At 46.9% G+C, this 18,564-nt stretch overlaps 1 long non-coding RNA gene across 1 annotated transcript; it reads left to right on the top strand.

Annotated features, from left to right (window-relative positions):
* The first annotated feature begins 16,347 nt into the window (after nt 1-16,347).
* On the top strand, nt 16,348-17,165 carry Gm41796. Its single transcript, XR_877620.1, has 2 exons — nt 16,348-16,432; nt 16,713-17,165. It is a non-coding gene; the product is annotated as a predicted gene, 41796 (long non-coding RNA).
* The last annotated feature ends 1,399 nt before the right edge of the window (nt 17,166-18,564 follow it).

Here is an 18,564-nt window from a genome sequence, read left to right on the forward strand (position 1 = left end):
ATAGTATCAGAACATGTTTTACATATAAGGGGGTGTGTGTCTGTTAATATTGATTGTCTGCTTGGCAGGACTTAGAACACCCTTGGAGACAAATCTCTTAGAGTCTGCCGATAGTGCGCTGAGGAGAGAAGGCGCACTGTACATTTGATCAGAGCCATTGCATTGTCTGGAGTCTGAATGAAGAGGGGAATGCGTGTGGGCACCAGCATTCTGCTTGCTCTCTTTGCTTCCTGATTATGGGAACAATGTAGCAGTCACCTTAGTCTTCTGCTACCCTGACTTCCAAAGAAGATGGGCCCTTGAGTTATGAGCCAAAATATTAAGGAAGTTATGGATAGCATGCATAAGACATGCCAGAGTGGAGAGATATCTTCCCCCAACTCCTATATGGAACATTGTACACCAGCCTAGAGAACCAGGCTCGGCATCACCATAGCTGCCATAGCGACTCACAAGGACAGTCCCAGGGCTCAGTAACAAGAGTAGATGGCACCAGAACAAGTTGAGAACAGGTTCTCAGTCGCTGCTGCATTCCATAGAAAAATGCCTCCACAGTCCCCTCAGCCCTATAGACCCAAGGGATGTGTGGTTGTCAAGAGCAACTTCCTTTTGATGACAACTGTGTGCTCACAGGGAGGAAGAACGGAAGTCTTCAAAGGGTGGGGTGCCTGTCTGTGCTCTCATGCTTGCCTCTTGCCATTGTATGGCTAATGCCATGAGAAGACAATTAGCTGAGTGGCACCCTGAGGCTCAGTTCCATCCCTGTGGGTACCCACTTTGGGAAAGCTGGTGGCTTTCTGGGAAGGGTATTTTCCTGATTTTCGGTTTGGATTTTGTTCCTGTGAACTCTGTGCTGTTGGAAACACTGATAATTAAGTAATGTCAGTGTGCCGAAGTGCTCTCTCTCCCTCTCTCTCCCAATCAGGGTGGGCTTTATAGCTCAGAGAACAGCAAGGGAACCCCACCTGCAGTGGTCTCGAGATGTAGTGCCTTTGTGTCTGTGGTACATGCTATTGGTAATTTGGCAATTTGATGAAAAAACTTAATATTGGCAAATCTATTTTCTGATGTATATATTCTCAGGTGTTTACAGAATCTACAAATTGACAAAATTGAGGGTGTTGAACTTGAAAGAGGACTGATTGTGGGGTCCAAAAAGGGCCACACAATATTCAATCACCAGTGCGCGTAGGACAAGAAAGACTCATCCAAAGTTATTCATATTTTTAGCTACTGGAGATTTTGCCCAACTGAGTGACAGTTGGTAGGACCCAAGGTTCTGTAGAAGGCAGAGTGGCATGCAGGAAGCAACCACAGTTGGAAACTGTCCTGTGGGCTACAGGTCCTGCACTCAGTGCCACCTGGATACTTGTACAGTCCCTTCAAGTGGTTGATGTACACTCCTTGGGTCAAGGTCCCAGTCATGTCATCAAGATAGGAAACTGTCAGCATCCCTGTCCAAGCATTTGAATAGCACTTGAAAAAATGCACGAGAAGTGCCATTGCACTTGAGGCTAAACATTGACTTTTACTCAAATAAAATAAAATAAACGAAGAGCTTCAGGTCTAATTAAGAAAGGTGTCCTTGGTCTAATTGTGCATGCATAGTGTCTATGGCAATTCTGTCCCTCGACACCAATGCTTTGAGGATCCGTTTAAATAATGCCTTTGAACCCTGAGTGACATTACACACACCCAAAGAGGCTCGGGGCAAGGTTATACCCTCTCCTGTGGGGATGTATTCTGGCCAAGCTGGGCCAAGATTGCTTCCACCATTAGCTAAAATTTATTTTCACTGCTGTCCATACTCCAGGCACCCTCTTATCGCACCGCCTTCCTGCCCTTTCAACCTTGCTAATCCTTCCTCACATTTTGGGGCTCTAGACAAGCATCTTTCTTCATCATGGAAGCCATCTTGGACTCTCTGAGTCTGGTGTAAACGCCCCTAAAGCAGGGAACCTTTCTGCTAAAAGCATGTGTCGTTGGTACTTGCTACTGCTCAATGTCCCCAAAGTGTACAAAACTGGTAGATGTAAAGGCTACACTGATCTCAATCATGTGGTCCAAGGGGAGGCACTGACTGGGCCACTCGCTCCCTAACATGCTCCCTGACATGCAGGTCAGGGTTTGGAGTGTGAAGGAGCTACCCTGAGCGTGGAGGACAGGAGAGCTGGAAGAAGAATTCAGCACAGGAATATAGAATCTTTCTTTCCTAAACAGAAGCAACAGCCACAACTGCTATAGTCTGAGGCCACCATGCTGCAATTTCTTCAGACTTTCACCATGGACTCACATGGGAGACGCTTCAGGGAGGTTCTAAACCTTACTGCTGAGGCCTCTAGACTTTCCTGGGCAGCCATAAGATTTTCTGTATCCTGATTAATACAGATTTTGGAAACAGAGAACTGAGTTCCCTACTCTTGGGTCTGTGTTTCTTAGACCTTTGAAACTGGTTAATGGTAGGGATTTAGGATCAACATTTAGAGATGGAGGTACCTTAAGCAGAGTGTAATGGGTGCTTCTGGTGGGATGGACACCAGTCAACAGTGATAGATTAGCTTATTCGACGAAGGCAATGTTAAGATCACCGATTAGCATGGCTATCATCGGTTCCTTTTAGTCAGGTTTTTAGTGAGCACTGGGAGCATAAAGCAAACCATAAAGACATGAAAATGTGATTTTTGGGGGGGAGGGTAAAACCCCAAAATTTCCATATTTAAAGTTGTACAAGAAGTTGTAGCTATTAAGAGAATAGAATTGAGTTAAAAGAGTCCAGTTCACTGGGATGATACGAAGTCGCTGTGATGGCATCTCGGATGTTGGTGAGATCCTGCCCATCAAAGGTGCAAGGGTGTAGAACTGAATACCCAGCTGAAAGGCTTCCCTTTGCAAAGTGACTGAGGTCAGTGTTCTCCTCAAGCGAGACTGCTTCTAGAGATGCTTTTCCAGGTAGAGCTGCCTAGACTCTCAGAGGCTTTTACAGCTATAGTCCAGCAGGGCCCAGAGATTGCTCAATCCAGGAGGACAACTCAGAAACACACAGGTGTTTTTAGGGGAGGGTGGGGGGTGTGAGCAGGTTCAGGACATCAAGGTTAAGGGATTGTAAAGTCATCGACCAAGATCTTTAAGGAAAGCCCGTGAGGCTAGACAACACACACACGTCAGGGTTGGATTCTCTGTAGCAAGCCCTGGTGCTCTGTTCAAACTTTTAGGGTGAGCCTGATTTTTAACAGAAACTTCCACATATTAGAATTTCCAGGAATACGGCATATTTATAGAGAGACCTGTAGGCACTGATTAGACCCACTCTAAGAACATGCTCATTTTTGTACAAATGAGGAGACATAGTTACAAAATTCACATCATGCCATGTGCGCCTCAGATGCTGAACATGGAATTGTAGGAATTGTAGGATTTAATGTCTGCCCTGCTGAGTTTCTCTCTTGCTCTAGTCTTATCCCTCTTGTGTCCATGCCCCAATTCTTATGTTTTGAAACGAGAACATTTTCTCATGCATGTAGCTTTCTCTTTATTTTACAAGAGCTCACACTGGAGAGTTAACCTTGAGTCTAGGAAGAGACTTTGAATTTGGATTTTTAAACAACTTTGGAGCTGTTAAGGCTACAGGGGCTCATTTTGCATTATGGAATGACTGAGAATCTTGTGTGTGTGGGTGCCCAGGACCAACTGTTTATGGATTAAATTTGAAATATTCCCAACATGTTCATATTTGAATGCTGGTTTCCTAGCTGATGGTCCTATTTGGGGAGGCTTGGGATCTTTGGTGAGGTGGAGTTGGGACTTTGCTGATAAAGCTAGATCACTAAGATAAGGCCTTTGAAAATGGTGTTACAATCCCTGCTTTCCTGGGCTGTCATGAAGTGAACAGCCTCTGCCATGAGCCTCTTCTGCCATGAGTCCAGCTTCTCTGGCACATAGCCTCTACCATGGTCAGCCAAACCACTTGAAACTGAGCCAACATAAATCTCTCTATATTAATTTGTTTTGCTGGGTATCATGTTCTGCAAAACAAAATTAATTAATGTAGCCCACACCTTCCTGGAGCCTAAGAAGTAGAAGGGATTGCAGGATAAAGGAATGTACAAGGGTGCAGAGTAGGACTCATGAACCTTTCCTGCAGATACGATATGAACACTAAAGCAGGAAATACATGTTAGCTTGTTAGCATATGATGTATCTGTTCTGTTCCCCACAAACATACAGAACTAACAACAGTTCATGGCAAAGTACTTTAGGGTGCTGGAGAGATGGCTCAGTGGTTTGGAATATATGATGCTCTTGCAGAAGACCTGAGCTTGGCTCCCAGAACCTATGTCAGGTGACTTATAAAGGCCATCACTCCACCTCCATCATATCCAACATCCACTTCCGGCACGTGCACGCACCTCCCCCCCCCCCGCCCTTCTCCCTTTCCCACATACAAATAAATAATAAAAAAATATCATCTCAAAAAGAACTTTGGACTCTAAATTAAGAACCAATGTTTAATTATGATTTGCATGAGACATTTGCTATCAATTCCGTTTTATTCAGCAAACAAAAAGTTTTGCAGAATCAAATTGTTTAAAAAGTAATAAGACCATATGTTACTCTATAGCATAATAGATGTTCTAAAGATTAATAAATGCATGTAGAGCTATGAAAATTGACCTCTCTTATTTTTATCCTTATGATAAGAGGAGGGCAGCAGATCACGAGAAATCAATTAGCCTTTGTTGGGTAAGGGCCTCAATTAAATGCAGTACGACTCGGAACTCTTGGCATTTCTTTGCATTACTCCCTTTTTCTTAAGACACCGAAGCCAAGATCTTGGCTACAATGAGTCAGGAGATGGCTTGCTGGGATTCAAGGAGATGTGTGGTTGCCTTGACATTCAGTTAGTGCTGCTTCCTACGTGTGTAACCATGAGGGAAGGGGCAGATATTGAGCCTCGGTGGCAGTTTTGTGGGAGGCCTAATCCCCCAGAGGCATAATTCTGTATCTTTATTTTCCTGGAAGGAAAAGTTCACTCTCTTTCCCACCTTTGAAGACCCCTTCCCTGCCTTCCTCCCATATTGTTGTGCCGTGGGAGTCCAGTCTCCTTGCACTAAAGTGAGACTGACCCGGAACGGCCCAATGCTGGTGTGGCAGGTGGAACATTCTCTGTCTTTATAAAATAGGCCTATATGAACAGTAAGAAATGATGAGTGATTCTCATGCAAGGAACGATATATCACAAAAATCTAAATGAATTTAACAATTACAGGGAACAGTCTTAGTCATATCAATTTAAGATACGTTTGCCAGAGGGAAATGATTTTTAGTTTATATATGTCATCCTGCATATTTCTTCAGTGGCTTAGGCAAAGCAAAAAAAAATTTGGACTTGTGTGAAATTGGTCCGTAATAATTTGGGGGCTTTTTTTCCCCATTTAAATAGTTGGCAAGAGTCAAATAAAAGTCAGGAAGTTAGCTCAAGCAATGGCCGGCCTTTCTCTGCGGAAGTAAGTCATAAGTGACAAAGTAAATGTACACTGGGTGGAAGGCTTAGTCAACAGAGCACTTGCCTTGAAAACGTGGAGGCCTGATTTTGAGCCTCAGAATGTACATTCAAAAGCCAGGCATGGTTTCCCTTCGGATCCATTTCCCCTGGCTGAGCTGCCTTATCTAGCCTCAGTAGGAGAGGATGTGCCCAGTCCTGCTGCAACTTGATGTGCAGCAGAGTGAGTTGATATCCATGATGCGGGGAGGGGGTCAAAGGATGGAATAAGGGATAGAGATGTGAGGGTGGGACTGGGAAGAGAGGAGGGGGGCTTTGATCAGGATGTGAAGTGAATAAATAAATTAATTAAAGGGAAGGAAAGCCAGGCATGGTGATGAGCACTTGTAATCCTGGGGTTGGAGAAGCAGGAAGAGGGGTCCCTAGGGTTCACTAGCCAGTCCACCTAGATGGCACCACAAGTTCCAGGCTACTGAGAGTCTCTGTCTCACAAAAAAGAAGAGGGCCTCTGATCTACAGGCACAAGCACTCATGTGTGTGCGCGGGTGCACACACACACACACACACACACACACACACACACACACTCACACTCACACTCACACTCACAGATAAATAAACAAAGGAATGTGATTTAGAAGCCCAGGCAGTGGCACATGCTAGCTAAGGACGAATTAGTTATGATGATATCCATGGACCATAGCACATTGACCTTCATGGGTATACATGGAAGCTGTGTTGGTCTTAGCCCAAAGTTGTGTGCTGCATGCAGCAAGCTACCAAAAGGTAAGACCACCACAGAGCTCCCAAGTTCTGGCTCACTTTAAAATGATGACAATACCAAGAGGAATTTGATATTTGTGTCCCAAACAGTAGTTCAATAGGAAAAAGGAAAAACCAATCATGCTTTCTGCTGTTCGTGTGAAATGATGGGTGGAGGGGAGCCGGTGACCTCATCAGAGAGGCAAGCAAACTCCCATGTGTGTGTGGCAGACCACGCAGGCACCGCCTTTCTCACTCATTGACTGCACATCAAACACTGCCTCCAATGATCTCCTGACGCTAGCAGTTGGGTGTGGTGGGGTTCTGAACTCGATGGGAGATGGGCAGATGAAGCCCATACACTAGTTGATAGCTGGAGTTCCTAGCGTGAAGGACTTTGGTTAGTCTTGGGTTTGTCATTCAAGTGAAGTAGGAAACTGTGGGGGAAAATTTTACCAGAATATGGGTTGATACAGGATTGGAAAAGTCTCTTTAAAGAGGTACAACTCTGAGAAGGGAAGCCAGAGGGAGGGAGGCAGCTGCACTGAGCTGGGAAAGAGGCTATGGAACACACACCCCTGCTGAGGTGGCCAGTCAGGAGGGATGGATTTCTGTGCATACATAGATCAACCTGAACAAGAATAGAAAATGGCTACACATGGGCTACCGTTTATTTTTCCTGAACAACTGAAATAATGGAATTTCTTTTCATTTAAAGGGGAGGAGAGTCTGTGAGAAGCATGTGCGGCTTGGGCTCGCTCAGTCTCCAAATGCAGGAGTCAGTTGGGTGGACTGGAAGAGGGGTGGGCAATGGGGTGAATTCGCCTATAGTTCAAGTGAGATGTCAGGGTGAGAGATACTGACTTATATGTTGCTGGTATTCACATGGTATCTGACCCTCTGAGACAAGGTTAAATATGACCAAGAGTATTCTAGACACTGGAGATCTGACAACAGGGTTCAGGTGACTTTCAGTATTCCAGGAGACCTAGGTGCACTGACATGGGAGATGGCAGAGGTGGAAAGAAGAGAAGTGACAGGGGGGAATCCAGACAGGGAGACAGATTGGAAGCTAAACAATGCCTGTTCGGGAGAGCAAGTGGCCAGTGTGACCCTTTTCACACAAGTCCATTGGGTGAGGACTAAGCATGGCCTCTTTGTACCCAATCATGGTAGGTTGAGTGTGGCCAACCAGCCAGTGTTAGTAGCTCTGAGCTCTGAGTACTTCGAGCATATCACTCTGGATCCTCAAATCCAGGGACTCACATCTAGAGGCCTTCAAAGTCAGGGGCTTATAGCTCTGGGGCTTTAGTCCAGTGACCCCACTAATGCTACAGCTCTTGCTTTGGGTGGTGATGTCATCAGTTGTTAGTCACTGTGATGGTTAGTTCTCATTGTCAAGTTGACACAAGCTGGAGTCACCTGGGCAGAGCGAACCTCAACTGGAGAATAGCTTTGGTCAGACAGGCCTGTAGCCAAATCGCTAAGCCATTGCCTTTGTTAATGATTGGTATGGTTAGATGTTGGGAGCCGCGCCCACATTCGCCGTTACAAGATGGCGCTGACAGCTGTGTTCTAAGTGGTAAACAAATAATCTGCGCATATGCCGAGGGTGGTTCTCCACTCCATGTGCTCTGCCTTCCCCGTGACGTCAACTCGGCCGATGGGCTGCAGCCAATCAGGGAGTGACACGTCCTAGGCGAAATATAACTCTCCTAAAAAAGGGACGGGGTTTCGTTTTCTCCCTCTCTTGCTTCTTGCACTCTGGCTCCTGAAGATGTAAGCAATAAAGTTTTGCCGCAGAAGATTCTGGTCTGTGGTGTTCTTCCTGGCCGGGCGTGAGAACGCGTTTAATAACAATTGGTGCCGAAACCCGGGACGAGAAAAAACTCGGGACTGGCGCAAGGAAGATCCCTCATTCCAGAACCAGAACTGCGGGTCGCGGTAATAAAGGTTCCCGTAAAGCAGACTGTTAAGAAGGATTCAACTGCATGAATTCAGAACTTTTCAGCTGGGGAACGAGAGTACCAGTGAGTACAGCTTTACGAGGTAAGCCTGGCCTTGAACTTTCTAAGGAAATTCAAGACAGTCTATCAGAAGTAAAGTGGAAAATGTTTGGCCTTGAATTTTTTCTAATGTTAGAAGCCCTTTTGTTCCTTTTCACATGTTATCAAGTGGTTAAGGCAGGGCGGATTCTGGATGAAATTCAGGGCAATCTATCAGAAGTAAAGCGGGGAGAGAGAGTAGGAGCAAAGAGAAAATATGGTACACAAAATAAGTATACAGGCCTTTCCAAGGGTCTTGAACCCGAGGAAAAGTTTAGGTCAGGTAAGAATACCTGGGGAGAGATTAGAAGGAAGGAAAAGAAAAAAGAAAAGAAAAAAGATCGATTAGCGGAGGTCTCTAGGAGATACTCGTCACTAGATGAGCTCAGGAAGCCAGCTCTTAGTAGCTCTGAAGCAGATGAAGAATTCTCCTCTGAGGAAACAGACTGGGAGGAAGAAGCAGCTCATTATGAGAAAAAAGGGTACCAGCCAGGTAAAGTGCTAGCTAATCAGTTAAGGAAGCCAAAAGCGGCTGGCGAAGGCCAGTTTGCTGATTGGCCTCAGGGCAGTCGGCTTCAAGGTCCGCCCTATGCGGAGCCCCCGCCCTGCGTAGTGCGTCAGCAATGCGCAGAGAGGCAATGCGCAGAGAGATGCGCAGAGAGGCAGTGCGCAGAGAGGCAGTGCGCAGACTCATTCATTCCCAGAGAGGAACAAAGGAAAATACAACAGGCATTTCCAGTCTTTGAAGGAGCCGAGGGTGGGCGTGTCCACGCTCCGGTAGAATACTTACAAATTAAAGAGCTTGCCGAGTCGGTCCGTAAATACGGAACCAATGCTAATTTTACCTTGGTGCAGTTAGACAGGCTCGCCGGCATGGCACTAACTCCTGCTGACTGGCAAACGGTTGTAAAAGCCGCTCTCCCTAGTATGGGCAAATATATGGAATGGAGAGCTCTTTGGCATGAAACTGCACAAGCGCAGGCCCGAGCAAACGCAGCTGCTTTGACTCCAGAGCAGAGAGATTGGACTTTTGACTTGTTAACGGGTCAGGGAGCTTATTCTGCTGATCAGACAAACTACCATTGGGGAGCTTATGCCCAGATTTCTTCCACGGCTATTAGGGCCTGGAAGGCGCTCTCTCGAGCAGGTGAAACCACTGGGCAGTTAACAAAGATAATCCAGGGACCTCAGGAATCCTTCTCAGATTTTGTGGCCAGAATGACAGAGGCAGCAGAGCGTATTTTTGGAGAGTCAGAGCAAGCTGCGCCTCTGATAGAACAGCTAATCTATGAGCAAGCCACAAAGGAGTGCCGAGCGGCCATAGCCCCAAGAAAGAACAAAGGCTTACAAGACTGGCTCAGGGTCTGTCGAGAGCTTGGGGGACCTCTCACCAATGCAGGCTTAGCGGCCGCCATCCTCCAATCTCAGAACCGCTCCATGGGCAGAAATGATCAGAGGACATGTTTTAATTGCGGAAAGCCTGGGCATTTTAAGAAAGATTGCAGAGCTCCAGATAAACAGGGAGGGACTCTCACTCTTTGCTCTAAGTGTGGCAAGGGTTATCATAGAGCTGACCAGTGTCGCTCTGTGAGGGATATAAAGGGCAGAATTCTTCCCCCACCTGATAGTCAATCAACTGATGTGCCAAAAAACGGGTCATCGGGCCCTCGGTCCCAGGGCCCTCAAAGATATGGGAACCGGTTTGTCAGGACCCAGGAAGCAGTCAGAGAGGCGACCCAGGAAGACCCACAAGGGTGGACCTGCGTGCCGCCTCCGACTTCCTATTAATGCCTCAAATGAGTATTCAGCCGGTGCCAGTGGAGCCTATACCATCCTTGCCCCCGGGAACCATGGGCCTTATTCTCGGCCGGGGTTCACTCACCTTGCAGGGCTTAGTAGTCCACCCTGGAGTTATGGATTGTCAACATTCCCCTGAAATACAGGTCCTGTGCTCAAGCCCTAAAGGCGTTTTTTCTATTAGTAAAGGAGATAGGATAGCTCAGCTGCTGCTCCTCCCTGATAATACCAGGGAGAAATCTGCAGGACCTGAGATAAAGAAAATGGGCTCCTCAGGAAATGATTCTGCCTATTTGGTTGTATCTTTGAATAATAGACCTAAGCTCTGCCTTAAGATCAACGGAAAAGAGTTTGAAGGCATCCTTGATACCGGAGCAGATAAAAGTATAATTTCTACACATTGGTGGCCCAAAGCATGGCCCACCACAGAGTCATCTCATTCATTACAGGGCCTAGGATATCAATCATGTCCCACTATAAGCTCCGTTGCCTTGACGTGGGAATCCTCTGAAGGACAGCAAGGGAAATTCATACCTTATGTGCTCCCACTCCCGGTTAACCTCTGGGGAAGGGATATTATGCAGCATTTGGGCCTTATTTTGTCCAATGAAAACACCCCATCAGGAGGGTATTCAACTAAAGCAAAAAATATCATGGCAAAGATGGGTTATAAAGAAGGAAAAGGGTTAGGACATCAAGAACAGGGAAGGATAGAGCCCATCTCACCTAATGGAAACCAAGACAGACAGGGTCTGGGTTTTTCCTTAGTGGCCATTGGGGCAGCACGACCCATACCATGGAAAACAGGGGACCCAGTGTGGGTTCCTCAATGGCACCTATCCTCTGAAAAACTAGAAGCTGTGATTCAACTGGTAGAGGAACAATTAAAATTAGGCCATATTGAACCCTCTACCTCACCTTGGAATACTCCAATTTTTGTAATTAAGAAAAAGTCAGGAAAGTGGAGACTGCTCCATGACCTCAGAGCCATTAATGAGCAAATGAACTTATTTGGCCCAGTACAGAGGGGTCTCCCTGTACTTTCCGCCTTACCACGTGGCTGGAATTTAATTATTATAGATATTAAAGATTGTTTCTTTTCTATACCTTTGTGTCCAAGGGATAGGCCCAGATTTGCCTTTACCATCCCCTCTATTAATCACATGGAACCTGATAAGAGGTATCAATGGAAGGTCTTACCACAGGGAATGTCCAATAGTCCTACTATGTGTCAACTTTATGTGCAAGAAGCTCTTTTGCCAGTGAGGGAACAATTCCCCTCTTTAATTTTGCTCCTTTACATGGATGACATCCTCCTGTGCCATAAAGACCTTACCATGCTACAAAAGGCATATCCTTTTCTACTTAAAACTTTAAGTCAGTGGGGTTTACAGATAGCCACAGAAAAGGTCCAAATTTCTGATACAGGACAATTCTTGGGCTCTGTGGTGTCCCCAGATAAGATTGTGCCCCAAAAGGTAGAGATAAGAAGAGATCACCTCCATACCTTAAATGATTTTCAAAAGCTGTTGGGAGATATTAATTGGCTTAGACCTTTTTTAAAGATTCCTTCCGCTGAGTTAAGGCCTTTGTTTAGTATTTTAGAAGGAGATCCTCATATCTCCTCCCCTAGGACTCTTACTCTAGCTGCTAACCAGGCCTTACAAAAAGTGGAAAAGGCCTTACAGAATGCACAATTACAACGTATTGAGGATTCGCAACCTTTCAGTTTGTGTGTCTTTAAGACAGCACAATTGCCAACTGCAGTTTTGTGGCAGAATGGGCCATTGTTGTGGATCCATCCAAACGTATCCCCAGCTAAAATAATAGATTGGTATCCTGATGCAATTGCACAGCTTGCCCTTAAAGGCCTAAAAGCAGCAATCACCCACTTTGGGCAAAGTCCATATCTTTTAATTGTACCTTATACCGCTGCACAGGTTCAAACCTTGGCAGCCACATCTAATGATTGGGCAGTTTTAGTTACCTCCTTTTCAGGAAAAATAGATAACCATTATCCAAAGCATCCAATCTTACAGTTTGCCCAAAATCAATCTGTTGTTTTTCCACAAATAACAGTAAGAAACCCACTTAAAAATGGGATTGTGGTATATACTGATGGATCAAAAACTGGCATAGGTGCCTATGTGGCTAATGGTAAAGTGGTATCCAAACAATATAATGAAAATTCACCTCAAGTGGTAGAATGTTTAGTGGTCTTAGAAGTTTTAAAAACCTTTTTAGAACCCCTTAATATTGTGTCAGATTCCTGTTATGTGGTTAATGCAGTAAATCTTTTAGAAGTGGCTGGAGTGATTAAGCCTTCCAGTAGAGTTGCCAATATTTTTCAGCAGATACAATTAGTTTTGTTCTCTAGAAGATTTCCTGTTTATATTACTCATGTTAGAGCCCATTCAGGCCTACCTGGCCCCATGGCTCTGGGAAATGATTTGGCAGATAAGGCCACTAAAGTGGTGGCTGCTGCCCTATCATCCCCGGTAGAGGCTGCAAGAAATTTTCATAACAATTTTCATGTGACGGCTGAAACATTACGCAGTCGTTTCTCCTTGACAAGAAAAGAAGCCCGTGACATTGTTACTCAATGTCAAAGCTGCTGTGAGTTCTTGCCAGTTCCTCATGTGGGAATTAACCCACGCGGTATTCGACCTCTACAGGTCTGGCAAATGGATGTTACACATGTTTCTTCCTTTGGAAAACTTCAATATCTCCATGTGTCCATTGACACATGTTCTGGCATCATGTTTGCTTCTCCGTTAACCGGAGAAAAAGCCTCACATGTGATTCAACATTGTCTTGAGGCATGGAGTGCTTGGGGGAAACCCAAACTCCTTAAGACTGATAATGGACCAGCTTATACGTCTCAAAAATTCCAGCAGTTCTGCCGTCAGATGGACGTGACCCACCTGACTGGACTTCCATACAACCCTCAAGGACAGGGTATTGTTGAGCGTGCGCATCGCACCCTCAAATCCTATCTATTAAAACAGAAGAGGGGAATTGAAGAGATTTTACCCCGAGCACCAAGAGTGTCTGTGTCTTTGGCACTCTTTACACTCAATTTTTTAAATATTGATGCTCATGGCCATACTGCGGCTGAACGTCATTGTTCAGAGCCAGATAGGCCCAATGAGATGGTTAAATGGAAAAATGTCCTTGATAATAAATGGTATGGCCCGGATCCTATTTTGATAAGATCCAGGGGAGCTATCTGTGTTTTCCCACAGAATGAAGACAACCCATTTTGGATACCAGAAAGACTCACCCGAAAAATCCAGACTGACCAAGGGAATACTGATGTCCCTCGTCTTGGTGATGTCCAGGGCGTCAATAATAAAGAGAGAGCAGCGTTGGGGGATAATGTCGACATTTCCACTCCCAATGACGGTGATGTATAATGCTCAAGTATTCTCCTGCTTTTTTACCACTAACTAGGAACTGGGTTTAGCCTTGATTCAGACAGCCTTGGCTCTGTCTGGACAGGTCCAGATGACTGACACCATTAACACTTTGTCAGCCTCAGTGACTACAGTCATAGATAAACAGGCCTCAGCTAATGTCAAGATACAGAGAGGTCTCATGCTGGTTAATCAACTCATAGATCTTGTCCAGAAACAACTAGATGTATTATGACAAATAACTCAGCTGGGATGTGAACAAAAGTTTCCGGGATTGTGTGTTATTTCCATTCAGTATGTTAAATTTACTAGGGCAGCTAATTTGTCAAAAAGTCTTTTTCAGTATATGTTACAGAATTGGATGGCTGAATTTGAACAGATCCCTTCGGGAATTGAGACTTCAGGTCAACTCCACGCGCTTGGACCTGTCCCTGACCAAAGGATTACCCAATTGGATCTCCTCAGCATTTTCCTTCTTTAAAAAATGGGTGGGATTAATATTATTTGGAGATACACTTTGCTGTGGATTAGTGTTGCTTCTTTGATTGGTCTGTAAGCTTAAGGCCTAAACTAGGAGAGACAAGGTGGTTATTGCCCAGGCGCTTGCAGGACTAGAACATGGAGCTCCCCCTGATATATGGTTATCTATGCTTAGGCAATAGGTCGCTGGCCACTCAGCTCTTACATCTCACGAGGCTAGACTCATTGCACGGGATAGAGTGAGTGTGCTTCAGCAGCCCGAGAGAGTTGCACGGCTAAGCACTGCAATGGAAAGGCTCTGCGGCATATATGAGCCTATTCTAGGGAGACATGTCATCTTTCATGAAGGTTCAGTGTCCTAGTTCCCTTCCCCCAGGCAAAACGACACGGGAGCAGGTCAGGGTTGCTCTGGGTAAAAGCCTGTGAGCCTAAGAGCTAATCCTGTACATGGCTCCTTTACCTACACACTGGGGATTTGACCTCTATCTCCACTCTCATTAATATGGGTGGCCTATTTGCTCTTATTAAAAGGAAAGGGGGAGATGTTGGGAGCCGCGCCCACATTCGCCGTTACAAGATGGCGCTGACAGCTGTGTTCTAAGTGGTAAACAAATAATCTGCGCATATGCCGAGGGTGGTTCTCCACTCCATGTGCTCTGCCTTCCCCGTGACGTCAACTCGGCCGATGGGCTGCAGCCAATCAGGGAGTGACACGTCCTAGGCGAAATATAACTCTCCTAAAAAAGGGACGGGGTTTCGTTTTCTCCCTCTCTTGCTTCTTGCACTCTGGCTCCTGAAGATGTAAGCAATAAAGTTTTGCCGCAGAAGATTCTGGTCTGTGGTGTTCTTCCTGGCCGGGCGTGAGAACGCGTTTAATAACAGTTAGACCCAGATCACCCTGGGTGGTATCATCCCCAGGCAGGTGGCCCTAGGTTGGGAGCGAGTTTGTAAGCAGCGTTCCTCATGGTCTCGGCTTGATTTCTTCTTGACTGTTTGCTCTGACTTCCTTCAGTGATGAACTGTGACCTGGAAGTGCAAGCTGAAGTAAACACTTTCCTCCCAACTGCCTTTGTTCCGAGCGTTTGACCACCACAACCAGAGAAGCCAACCAGGTCAGTCACTCCAGGTGTCTCCCCAGAAAGCAGAGGCTAGGAGCAAGCTCTTGTGTGGTTCTCTGGAAAAGTTGGAATGACTGGCTCACGTCTTCCTAGCCTCCTGCCTTCCGAGGTCTTGGCTCTTCACAGCCTCTGCATCTGACTGCTCTCTGGGGCTCTCCATCCACCGTTTAGTTGTAGCTTAGTGTGCCAGCCGTTGGCGGTATGGAAGATGACTACTCTTTTGTGCAAGGAGCTCAACCCACGTTGACTTAAAGAACACATTGAGTGTACGACAATTTGAAGCCTGGGCTGTAATCAAGGTTGAGACTGCACAGGACAGAGGCCTTCAGACTGCTCCAAGGAGAGGAGTTCTGCTCAAGTTGTCAGTAGCTCATGTTTACCGGCCGTCGTGAGCACAGAGGTGCTCCTTCTGACCAGGCTGAGGCCTGCTTTGGGGAGGTACTGGGCAGGTTATGGGTTGGGTCAGCTGAAGCAGCTGTAGGAGCAATTATCTAGAGGTCTTCTGACCCCTTTATAGCCAAGTCTGCTAGAGCCAAGTTTTATTGGCTCAGTGGATATGATGATTGTATTGATGGTCACTTTTTGAGCCAAGCCTCTTTGAGGTAACTGTGGCTGGCTGGAAGTCTTCATGGATAGAATAGCAGCTATTTGACTGGCAGTTGCTGCATCAAGGACAAGGCCAGAGTTGTAGTTGTCATCAACACAACCTGAGGACGGAGCAATGCATATTGCAGGCTTCACCCTCTCCTGGCTCAGGAATGGTGGGACAGATTATAGCAGTTCCTGGTCCCAGGGTCTGCTCAACCTGGGACAGTCAATGCGCTCCACTTCTAAACATGTCATAGATAAAGAGAGAGGCTAACAACTGTCAACCAATTGGCTCATGCTATAGAGTGCTTACAAAGACTTGTAATGAAATTATGATTTATTCTTAGCAGTATTAACTCTCACCAGAGGTCCCCCAGGGAGGGGTCAGGTCCTGCCGACTTGGCTCATGAGGACCAGGCCTGTACCCTAGCATACAAGTCTGTGTTGGGAGGGCTAAGCTACAGGATTGGTCCTGTTGGTCTTTAAGCTACTGAATATTCTCACAAATAGCTCTGTCTGGCCAAAGGATAGTGTGGAGCAGCAGGAAGGAGAGGCCGTAGTGGAGACAGCAGACACACTCCTGACTCCTGACTCCTGACTCCTGACTCCTGACTCCTGACTCCTGACTCCTCCTGACTCCTGACTCCTGACTCCTGACTGACTGACTCCTGACTCCTGACTCCTGACGTGGGAAGCTATAGCAGGAGCAGCTCACTGGCCTGGCAGGTGAGGAGAGACCATGTGGGAAAAGGTGGTCTCTGGCCCTAATTCCTGATGACAGGAACCTACGATGTATGTTCTAGAAGGGAGGAACACATTGCAGAGGGCAAACAGCGTGAGAAGTTGTGCAGTTCTGGAAGGTTCTGTTGGGTCTGGGAGGACAGGCTGGTGGAGGAGAACAGCAGGATCCACATGAAGTAAAAGCCATGCTGAGGGGGCTTTGACGGCTGGACTCCCCTTCCCCGGAACTCTTGTTTCCTTGCCCTTCTCCCCCTTTGTATCCTAGAACGACCACGTGTGATTCCAGCCTCTAGCTGCAGAACTCCTTTCCCTAAGATAGAACGGATGGACCATCGGCGACTGACATAATGCGGTGAAGAGTCAGGATCCAGATGCTGGGATGCACCAGCCCGTCCACTACATTGTGCATTCACGGGAGGTGAAATGAACAGGTGGACATCTAAGGCCTACAGAATCATCTGCTGCCTGCAGCTGCTCATGGGGCCTTCCGGGGACACAGTGAGCGCCGGGTGCTGTAGACAATGGCGTGGCTTTGGGAGCATAAGGCAAGAAAGCTCCACAATGAGTGACTGCTTAACAATGATTTTCTTTGGAGACTGAATTCTCCAAAGGTGTCAAGGAAGGCCCCCTCCAGGGCCACCGGGAAGGAGGCACCCTGGAAACGCTGTTCACACATCCTGACAGGTGCGGTTTAAGTACAATGGTTCGAATGAGTGTTCCTGGTGACAATGTCCTTTTATTGTTAGGACCCGAAGAATAGCGGTAAGGTGGGGACCCCCACATCCAAAGGTGCTTCTTAAGTTTTCTGGCCCCCGCTACAAGAGCACCTGCATATCCTGCCCTCGCTTTGTGCTTGCCCCCCGTGGAGGAGGCACCGCAAGGCTCAGATTCTCAAATTGCCCAGGAAAGAAGTTATTTTTGTCAAGAGAGGGAATTGTGAGCTGGTCCTTGAAGTCCAATCCCCCACTGTCACTCTCTCTGACCTGCCCTTGCCGGCAGAGGCTGCAAAAGCTGTGATTGAAGCCGGGGCAAGAGATGCAAGAGTGGGAGCCCATTTGTCTCGGAAGAAAGGAGCATAGAGTTGTGATTCAATGCGAAAAGTTTTAGTTCTTGTCCTTCTCTACCGCGTTTAAGACTTCTTGTGGGGTGGGTGAAGCCCAAAGTGAGAGAGCAGGAGATTCTACAGACAACCAACGCCCGAGATTTCTACAACGTCCTGGGACTTAGAATGGCTGGCTTGGTAAAGTCAATTACTTTGGCAGGTGTTGCTAAGCCCTGGCACCTGGACAGCAAGCCGCTTGCCTTGATGCTTTGTTAGATTTAGAAATACAGCAACCGTTGGACCCGCCGCTCCTTCAGAAGCAACGGACCTTCCAGGCCTGGGGAATTGTTTGCGCTGACTAGGAAACTGCTGAGGTGCCCGAATCAATCTATGTGGTGTCTATTCCGTGGGCAAGCTTTTGTAAATCTTGGAGTCCAGCCCTGGATCTGCAGGGCATGCCCTGAGTCGGGGTGGTGGCCTCCTCGGGCCTTTGCTCTCAGTTAGCTTATCCAGGAGAGAGGAATCATAAAACCAGGCGGATGGCAGTTGTCCCTGCTCCTCGATCACTGGCCAAAACACCTGGCCTGACCTCCCTCTGTGATTTACACACCAATGTCTTCCAGGCTGAGTTGTGGGCCTTGTTATTCAGTCTTTTGGTGCCCCAGATGACCAAGTTCTGGCCTCTCTCTCTTTAAATACTGTGCCTTCATCCTCGAGTCCAGGGTCTTGGGCTGCCTTGCCTCTGCTGTTTCCCCTGACTGCCCCCCACCTGCCCGACTGCACTGCTCCTTTCTGCAGGACTCCCCCCCTCCCCCACAGTCCTGCTCATCAGTACCTGGCAGGTAATTCTTCTGAGAGTATTGCATGAGCTCCATCGACATTACTGCCAATGGCCAGGTAGGGAAGACCAGAAAGGCCTCTCAGCTGGCTAAGAGAGGAGTAGGAAAGCCTGTGGAGAGGAGACGGAGCAGGCTAAAGGAGGCAGCGTCTACGGCTCCACACACGTCCTCAAGCAGAAGCCTTGGTCTACTTTCCGAAAAAAATAATTGCTGGGGCACCCACTAGGGTTTTGATA

The sequence above is a fragment of the Mus musculus genome, chromosome 18 (assembly GCF_000001635.26).
Source record: "Mus musculus strain C57BL/6J chromosome 18, GRCm38.p6 C57BL/6J".
In the NCBI taxonomy this organism is placed as follows: Eukaryota; Metazoa; Chordata; class Mammalia; order Rodentia; family Muridae; genus Mus; species Mus musculus.